The following is a 10,681-nucleotide window of genomic DNA, read 5'->3' as shown; positions in this document are numbered from 1 at the left end:
ACCTCTCCCCTCTTCTGCAGCACTCTCTCCCTCCCTCTAGCATTCGATTTCGTGGCCACCGAGAAAAACCGTCGGTCGCCGCAGCCCGCAGGCATAGCAACCGCCGTTGCCTGCCCTCCCCGACGTGTTGCAGGGGTTCGCCGTGAACTGTTCTTCCTCACGGCCGAACCAGGCGACCCGGGACGCACTGTAGACTCGACCCCGACCTCTTCTTCAACCTCTGACGGCCGAGATCGCCGTCTCCAGATCCTCACCTCCAGCGCTTCCCCGAGCCCGCTGATCTTCCCTGCAGCACCGTTGTGAGCTTACCTTCGTTTCCCCCTCCTCCCTGCGCCGATTACATCGCCTAGCCGCTGATCCCACCTCGGCCGAAGCTCGCCACCGCCGTGCCTCTTCGGCCCCATGGCTAAAGCTCACGAGCATTGCTTGCAAGTGCACCATTGTGTTCAGCGCCTCCACAGGAGACGAACATGACCACCCTAGCAGGTTTCCGGTGAGGTACGAACTCCGACCACCGTGCAAACGGATGCCGCCGTCGATTCAGGCCATCTCCGGTGATACCGGTTGTTCCATCAGATGCGTGAGAACGACAGCTAACCGTAGCCACAAACCACGCGTAGAATGGTGCCCTATAGCGAGCGCACGGTGAACCTCCACCGTCGGCTGTGGTCGTAGTCGGTTAACCTCCGGCGATGATGATGTGGCATCGTCATTAGGGCTTAATCGCGTATAATGTAATCACACCATCCGCTGACTTCTGGGCCCCACCAGCTAAATAACCTCGGGTTATTTTCTGATTAGATTTAGTTAAACCAGGCGGGACCCACGCGTCAGAGTTGACTACGCTTACATGGTCGTTGACCGGACCCACTTGTCTGTGAGCCTAGCCATCACTATGAGACTGACAAGTGGGACCCACTGGTCAGGTTTGACCTGGGCCTGGCGTGTTGACCTGCTGATGTCACACTGATGTCATGCCGACACAATAAGCTATTTTCTGGATTACTTCTGTTTAGGATATTCTAGAAAATTAGCAAAACTTCTAAAAATCATAGAAATTCAACCATAACTCCAAATGAAATAATTTATATATGAAAAATGATCAAAAAAATCCAAAGAATATGTTTATGGCATTTCCATGCATGGTAGGAGAACTTATGGCTAATGTCTAGGACAAATCAAATGTTCGGCATTTAAATAAAAAAATATGGAGTTTGAATTTGAACCTTGGTTCAAACCAACTTCGTTTAATCTGGTTGCTAGATGCATTAGCTCAAATCACATCATATTGCCATGTCATGATCATGCATCATATTGTCGCATTGCATTGATTGTGTTCTTTCTCTGTTGTCAGTGTTTGTTCCCCCTCAGTAGACGTGGTTCCGACGATGAGTTCGATGACACCGATGAAGGGCTATACTATCTTCACAAGTGCCAGGCAAGCAAAATCCCCTTGTTCATTCCGATACAATCCCAGTCTCTCGCTCCTGCTCTCTTTTACTGCATTAGGACAACAAAGATTCAACTGTTACATGCTGCGGTAGTTGAACCCCTTTTCCTTTGCATGACCTGTCATTGCCACAGTAAATAGATGAAACCCACTAGCATGAGTAGGAGTTGTTTGAGCCCTGATGTGCCTACTCATTCATGCTTGTTTGTCATGCCTGCTACTGCTTAGAGTTGAGTCAGGTCCGATTCATCGGGGATGAATTGGAATGGTGATGAACATGTCCTACTGTGTGTGAGCAAAGCGTGTGAACACTATTTGGTAAAGGTAGCGGTGTGAGGCCATGTAGGAGTACATGGTGGGCTGTCTCATTGAAGTTGTCCTCCGGAACTAAGTTCCGTGTTTGTGATCCATGAACAGCTACTACCACTCATTGGGATCCTCAATTGACCCTCTCCACTTATTAGCCGCCCTTGTCCTCTGTCCAGGAGTTGCAAGTAGTTTCTGCTATTTGTAGTTGCTGGAGGTTGTGCACAGTGCTGACCCAAGGGGTGGGCTGTGATGCGGTAGCCACATGGCTGGGTATGCCGGGCGCCCATTTGCTGTCGCGGAACCCTGCACACATCGTTTGGGGCCATATGTGGAAACCTCGGCCGAACTCCCTGCGGATGGAACCTGAATAGGCGATAAACCTGGACTATGGACTTGTGTGGTTAGTTAGGTCGTGGCCGACACCCTCGCCAGGCTTCCGATTGAAGGTTGCCGAGATACATGACGTGTACATGGAGGTAAGTGGCGAGAGTGTGTGTGAAGAAGTACACCCCTGCAGGGTTAACATCATCTATTCGAATAGCCACGTCCACGGTAAATGTCCTCTGGGTTGCCTGTACAGTTCATAGAAAAGTGAAAGTGGATACTCTAAAATGCACAAGATAAGCGTGATTGGTATGGATGGCGTTCTCGTAGGGAGACGGGAGCGGATCCATAGTGGTGTATTGATTAGTGAATCTGTGGACTCGTGTGCGCCACCTCAAAAGAGTTACTTGCAGTAGTAGTTCAGGTTAGCCACTGAGTCAAAGCTGGCTTGCTGTAGTTAAACCCCACCATCCCTTTGTTGATACTGACGCATATGTAGTTAGTTCTGATGTAAGTCTTGCTAGGTACATTTGTACTTACGTTTTCTTAATTTATGCTTTGTAGAGAGACTCCAGTCTCGCTACTGCTTGTTGCTCCGCATGTGCTTGTTGCTCGCATGCTCTGTATGTCGGGTCATGAGACCCATGTTTGTAATACTTGGCTCCTCGGAGTCTAATGAATAAATACTTTGAGTTGTAGAGTTTTGTTGTGATGCCATGTTGTATTTAGACATATCGAGCATATTGTGTGTATGATTGAAATGCTTGGTTTGTGTGGGATCCGACAACCTAGTTGTCTATCCTTGGTAGCCTCTCTTATGGGGAAATGTAGTCTAGTGCTTCCACTGGGCCATGGTAGTCTGCTACAGCCCGGCTTACCGGAGTCCTATTAGCCCAATTGCTACTGCTCTAGAACACTTAGACTGGCCGGCATGTGTCCTTCTTCGATCCTGTGTTTGTCCCTTAGGGGAAATGTCACGCGGTGTCTTTCGGAGTCCTGTTAGCCTACTACAACCTGAATTCATGCTCTGATGACCGACATGTTTGTTGCTGGGTTATGTATGCATGTCCCTGTAAGTTAGTGCCACTTTGTGTTCACGACTAGTCATGTCGGCCTGGGTTCTCTATCATATGGATGCTAGCGACACTATCATATACGTGAGCCAAAAGGTGCAAACGGTCCCGGGCCAGGTAAGGTGGCACCCATGGGGATACCGTGCGTGAGGCCGCAGAGTGATATGATGTGTTACATGCTAGATCAATGTGGCTTAGGATCGGGGTCCTGACAGCTTTGGTATCAGAGCCTGACTGCCTGTAGGATTACCAAGACAAACTGGTTGAAGTTGAGTCTAGAAATGGTTTAGTTATATAAGGGAATTGATATCGGAAGGGAACGTAAGGCTCTTTTTACTCCTTTACCTTATGCCCTTATGATCCAAGTCATCTTATCTTTCCTACGGGGTTAAGGAACTAGGCTTTCTATTCTTTCTATCAGGATCATGTGTTACTAATCCATAGACTTATAGGATTGATGGTTTCAAGCCTCAGTTCAATTTCTACTACTTCCTTGTGTTGATAGTTGGTCTGGAACCTTGATTTTGTGATTCTATGTGATTATGCCACCAATTTGCAGGATGTCTCAAATCCTTTTTGAGTGTTTACAGCCGTTATGTTGTCCGAGTCATCCCAGGTTTCTAAATAGTCTAATGCATTTGCAAATCCCTTCTTTTCATTCTCGATGTTCCTTTGGGCCAGATTAACCACACTAATCGTCGAGTTGAGGTACTCCATTGCCTCGGCGTATATGTTAAAGCTATTATTATGGCCCTAGGCATCCTAGAGAACCACCCACTAATCTAGCAATGCTTGATATCCCCAGTGTGATAATTCTGGCCACCATTCTCGAAAGCATCTCGTGATGTTATTTAATTAGTAGGCATTCCATTTCTCGGTTCCTGAACTCGAGATTCACCCTACTTCATGTTGGTAGTGTTTGCTAGTTCCTTTAGGATATTAGTAACCTTTGCGATAGTCCTCGAGGTGCGCGATATTTCCTTCTTCCAAATACCAGAACTGCATATGGCAGAAGTTCTCTTGAACCAAAGGATCACAACCAGGGCGCTCCTAATGAGTTCTCCATTCTACAATGTGAATCTGCCAGTGCTTCCTTTTCTGCATGGGTTATCCGGAAGAAACATGTTGAACTTGGTTCGACATACTAGTTTATGCATCCACAACTCAGAAAGTTATATGTTCCTTTGAGTTGTCCCTCTTTAGTTGTTATCCGACCTTCGTCTATCAATTGATAGTCAGGAGTAGATGTGCATTCATGTTCATCGTTGCCTTTTACTCTTGAGGTCCATCGAGCCATTCCATTACGGAATGACTAGGAGAAACAAACTCCAGCACCTCATCCATATCTTGGATTGGGTCAAAGCAGTTGTGCTCCATAGATAAAAATGCCAGTCCAACTTTTGTTCTGTTCTACTTGGAGTATTACCATCTTATGTCAAGAATATCATGGGAATTGCACACCATCTTATGAATTCTTGAGATAGTGATACCTCTCGCCATCATTGTTTATTCCTCGGTCCCCGTGTTATTATAACCGGAACACCGACATGTGAACCGTGATGTGTCGAATCAATACTCCTAGCAAACCTGTTGCTTGGTAGTTAATGGACATTACTCTCATTCTTACCGTGTTGGATATTGAATTACCATTCTAAGATTGTTCTTGCTACCTAGTCCATATTTCCTAGTGCACTCTTCGATCAATGAGTTAGGATTGTACTAATCTCTCCCTCTTTTGATCATATCGTCTTGCTCTGAAGAGCAAGATTGTTCTCGAGCTTAGTAACATATCTGTGGATTGTGATTTTCTGATTATCTTCTAGGAAGGATCACCAGGTTGTTTCCTGACCGTTATGTTGAGCCCGTGATCAGGTTGGTTTTCTTGTAAATCACCCCTTCTCCAAGAATCTATGTTGGATACCCCTAAGCTAGTTGGTCAAGCTAAACAACAACTTTGAGAGTTGGAAGATAAAGCTTTTCCTTACTTAGTTCATTCTAAAGGGATATCTTCTGAGTGTGTGTGTTGAAGAAAGATGATATCTTCATCGATTGGCCCTCGTGATCAGTTATTGGGTCTATTGTCTTGTCCAAACTTTGATTTGAGTGTGGGCTATCCTCAAATCAAATCAGAACCAACGATGTTCGTAATGTCGTCTTACTCGTAGTTTTCCCTAGAGCATACTCCGTTATATCTTTTGTTTTGACCAATGCTATCGCCTTGTTCACATAGTTGTGGGATTCCATCTTCATGGGAATCTTGATGACTTGTTGTTGAGCCCATCAGCAGCATTTTATCTCCTTCATGATTCATGTTCAACATCAAGCTAGTGTTGGAAACTTCTATAAGCATTATCTTCATGTCCCGTTCATGAAGCATATGTTCGGATGAAAGAAGTGACTTCCTCTAACACATGTGCATTTGATGCAAGTTGCCGCTGTGAATTTGAGAAAGTCAATGTTGCTTCCTATGGAATCATCCCAAGTCAGTCATGCATGTGCGAAGTATACATTGGTTTGTGAGATTAGCTACCTCCATTCCACATGTATTTCCTAGAAAGCCAAGTCACTGATTGATTTGTTCAAGGATAATAAGTTCTAAGTGCTAGTCTTGAAGGTACCAGACGGATTTGTACAAGACTCTGTTGTCCTCGATGATGGTTCCCCACCTAAACTCGATAGTGTTTTATTATAAGACTACTACGTGGTCATGCTTGTTTGGGACAACATGTTCACATATGTGTAGCAGAACCAGCTCATGTTTTGGAGCTTGCTATCGTAGTTCATTCCCCGAGAATCTCGCAACATCATCTCGTCAAATTGTGTTGCAAACCTTCCTTTTTCTTTCTAGACTTAATGAGTCTGGAATGTTCTGACCCCAACCAGATCTGAATCTCAGGAAGATAGGATGGGTGAAACGTCTTCCAAGAACTATAATATTAATATCTCTATAGCCCAGTAAAGTGGATGTCGTGGCCAACACACCAGCTAGAAGATCTATTATTGTAGTATCTTGATTGAAGAAGTTGGCCACCTCCCCAAAAGGATCTCGTAGGATTTACTTCCGTAGTTATTCCTTATGGATTCTTGAGCTACCAGAGTCCCACCTGCAACTTGATGTTCTAGATACCAAACCATTTCAATGAATGGGTTACGCTAGCACATCAAGGAGAACATTAGAAGTGGAGTGCTAATTGTCTCGTGGTCCATCATCTAGATTTTGTTCCCTTGCCCTCGCTATGGTGAAATTTGAGAAGATTTTATTTTCCTTTGCATCGGCATCATCTATCACTATTCATCATGGTAGTATGTTGTGTTGCCATGATCCTTGACACGGATGTTGGTAAACCTTGATGAATATGGAAGTTCTCAAGTTCTTGAGAGTACGCGCAAGCTCTAGCTTTTATCGTTGGCATTAACTGGGATTTCTTCCCAGTTTTCTTCGGTTCTGCTATAACCGCTTCACACTGTGGAATCGCTCTCTATTATTGGGTTTCTCCCTAGTTACTAGAATCATTCCCAGCATTTGCATCTTGTTCCCATCTTGCACCACCATTGTGCCATCCTACTATGGACTACCCTTCTCAGTAATTACTGACTAGGATCATCGTCAAGTAGTTCTACCAGGGGTTCCATTCATTTTCGATGATAAGAAAAATCATCCATTGCATTGTCTTCAACAAGGTAATCCACATCATCCATACTAGTCTGAGTGTGCCATTCTACCGAACTCCTCCAACGATCGCTCAAGATTTTCCCTAACCTGCTATAGAGAGTCACAATAATCTCTATATCCAAAGTAATTCTTTTTGCCACTTAAGGTAATAATTCTATGAATCACCCTCCTATATGATGTCTCGTTAAGATATCATGGCGACTCAAATCCTCGCTACATTGACAACCATTCACCACCCTTTAAATTGTGGAATTTTTTGTCTACCTAGTGAACCTTCATCATCTGTCTCACTCTGTCCCTCTAGTTGTATGCTCCGTGTCTCAGCTCGAGAGATGTTTCAATGTCTCACTCTATGAGTTGATCCTGAGTTGTTCGATCTTCTAGGAGATCGATCCTTTTAGAGTTTTCCTTTAATCTCATTGTCATGTTGGTTGGAGTTCTCAGAGAAATACATAAAGACCAAGATGGTGATCGAATCAACGTTCTTATGAAGTGCAACCCGGATCGAGAAGATTTTGATAACTTTGTGTCCCCTCTTCCTCTTACCCTACGTCTTGAATCTTGGGATGAGATTCTTGTTTAGTGGGGGTGAGTTGTCACAACCCTAGATCTTTGTTGCAATAAGTTGCATTAAGTGAGCATCATGCATCATGTCTAAATTCCTAGAATTTGAATTGAGGGAATTCTAAAGCCTCAAAAATTAAATCAAGGGCAAAGAACCCTAAAAAGAGCATTCAATGAACCCAAAATGCCTTCATTAATGTTTGGCATTTTTGGCAAGGTATTTGATCCAAACCAAAAATATTGAATATTTTTAAGGATTTATTTTTGGGAATTTGAATTTAAATCAATAACTATTTGAATTTGAATTATATTCATACAACTACAATATATTTTCAAATACCACTGATATGTTTTATGAGCATTTGGAAATGTCCATAAAAGCTACATAAAAATATTCAGGGAGTTTGGCATTTGGTTTGAAGTTCACTTGAATTTTAAAACAGTGGCAAAACATATTAATAAAAAAACACAAAACAAAAAACAAACCGTAAAGAAACAGGGAACAGAAACTCACCTGACTTACCTGTTGCCGGCCCAGCCCACCAGCGCCTCCAGGTTGTCTTGAAACTCAGGCAGCTGCGTGGCAGCAGCACAGCGACCGCGGCGACCTCCTGCTTCCAGCGACGGGGGCCTCCCCCGAATCTACCTGGATGCCAGGAGATGCCCCCGATCCTCCTCGACCTCTCCCCTCTTCTGCAGCACTCTCTCCCTCCCTCTAGCGTTCGATTTCGCGGCCACCGAGAGCAACCGCTGGCCGCCGTAGCCCGCAGGTGTAGCCACCTTCATTGCCTTCCCACCCCGACGTGTTGCAGGGGTTCGTTGTGAACTGCTCTTCCTCACGGCCGAACCAGGCGACCCGGGACGCACTGTAGCCTCGACCCCGACCTCTTCTTCAACCTATGACGGCCGAGATCGCCGGCTCCTGTTCCTAACCTCCAGCGCTTCCCCGAGCCCGCTCATCTACCTTCTAGCACTACTGTGATCTTACCTTCATTTTCCCCCTCCTCCCTGCGCCAATTATGTCGCCTAGCCGCTAATCCCACCTCGGCCGAAGCTGGCCGCTGTCGTGCCTCGTCGGCCCCGTGTCTAAAGCTCACGAGCTTCGCTTGCAAGTGCATCACTGTGTTCAGTGCCTCCGGAGGAGACGAACACGACCACCCACTCGCCCTTCTATGCACCCTAGCAGGTTTCCTTCGAGGTCCGAACTCCGGCCACCGCGCAAACGGACGCCGCCGTCGATTCAGGCCATCTTCGGTGATGTGGTTGTTCCATCAGATGCGCGAGAACCACAGCTCACCGTAGCCACAAACCACCTGTAGAATGGTGCCCTGTAGCGATGGCACGATGGACCTCCACCATCGGCTGTGGTTGTCGTCGGTTAAACTCCGGCGGTGATGACGTGGCACCGTCATTAGGGCTTAATCATGTTTAATTTAGTCACACCAGCCACTGACATCTGGGCCCCACCAGCTAAATTATCTTGGGTTATTTTCTGATTAGATTTAGTTAAACCAGGCAGGACCCACGCGTCAGAGTTAATTGCACTGACATGGTCATTGACCGGACCCACCTATCTGTGAGCCTAGCCATCACTGTGAGACTGACCAGTGGGACCCACTAGTCAGGTTTGACCTAGACCTAGCGTGTTCACCTGCTGATGTCGCACTGATGTCATGCCGACGCAATAAGCTATTTTCTACATTACTTCTATTTTGGAAATTCCAGAAAATTAGCAAAACTTCTAAAAATCATAGAATTTCAACTATAACTCCAAATGAAATAATTTATATATGAAAAATGATCAGAAAAATCCAAAGAATCTGTTTATGGCATTTCCATGCATGATAGAACAACTTATGGCTACTGTCTAGGACAAATCAAATGTTTGAATTTGAACCTTGGTTCAAACCAACTTCATTTAATCTGGTTGTTAGATGCATTAGCTCAAATCACATCATATTACCATGTCATGATCATGCATCATATTGTCGCATTGCATTGATTGTGTTATTTCTCTGTTGCTGGTGTTTGTTCCCCCTCAATAGACGTGGTTCCGACAATGAGTTCGATGACACCGATGAAGAGCTATACTATCTCCAGAAGTGGCAGGCAAGCAAATCCCCCTTGTTCATTCCGATACAATCCCACTCTCTTGCGCCTGCTCTCTTTTACTACATTAGGACAACAAGGATTCAACTGTTACATGCTATGGTAGTTGAACCCCTTTTCCTCTGCATGACCTGTCATTGCCATAGTAAATAGATGAAACCCACTAGCATGAGTAGGAGTTGTTTGAGCCCTGATTTGCCTACTCATTCATGCTTGTTTGTCATGCCTGCTACTGCTTAGAGTTGAGTCAGGTCTGATTCATCGGGGAAGAATTGGAATGGTGATGAACATGTCCTACTGTGTGTGAGCTAAGTGTGTGAACACGATTTGATAAAGGTAGCGGTGAGAGGCCATGTAGGAATACATGGTGAATTGCCTCATTGAAGCCGTCCTCGGGAACTGAGTTCTGTGTTTGTGATCCATGAACAGCTACTACCACTCATTGGGATCCTTAATTGACCCTCTCGACTTATTAGCCGCCCTTGTCCTCCGTCCAGGAGTTGCAAGTAGTTTGTGGTGTTTGTAGTTGCTGGAGGCCATGCGTAGTTCTGACCCGAGGGGTGGGCTGTGATGCGGTAGGCATGTGGTCGTGTATGTCTGGCCCCTGTTTGGTGTCGCGGAACCCTGTACACATCATTCGGGGCCGTATGTGGAAACCTCGGCCGGACTACCTGCTGATGGAACCTGAATAGGCGATAAACCTGGACTAGGAACTTGTGTGGTTAGTCAGGTCATGGCCGACACCCTCGCTAGGCTTTGGCTTGAAGATTGCCGAGATACATGATGTGTACATGACGGTAAGGGGTGAGAGCATGTGTGAAGAAGTACACCCCTGTAGGGTTAACATCATCTATTCGAATAGCCACGTGCGCGGTAAAGGACTTCTGGGTTGCCTGTATAGTTCATAGACAAGTGAAAGTGGATACTCTAAAATGCGCAAGATAAGCGTGAGTGCTATGGATGGCGTTCTCGTTGGGAGACGGGAGCGGATACATAGTGGTGTATTGATTGGCGAATATGTGGACTCGTGTGAGCCACCTCAAAATATTTACTTGCAGTAGTAGTTCAGGTTAGCCACTGAGTCAAAGCTGGCTTGCTGCAGTTAAACCCCACCATCCCTTTGTTGATACTGATGCATATGTAGTTAGTTCTGATGTAAGTCTTGCTGGGTACATTTGT

Source organism: Triticum urartu, chromosome 3 (assembly GCF_003073215.2).
Source record: "Triticum urartu cultivar G1812 chromosome 3, Tu2.1, whole genome shotgun sequence".
In the NCBI taxonomy this organism is placed as follows: Eukaryota; Viridiplantae; Streptophyta; class Magnoliopsida; order Poales; family Poaceae; genus Triticum; species Triticum urartu.
Note: the sequence above shows the minus strand (reverse complement) of the source record.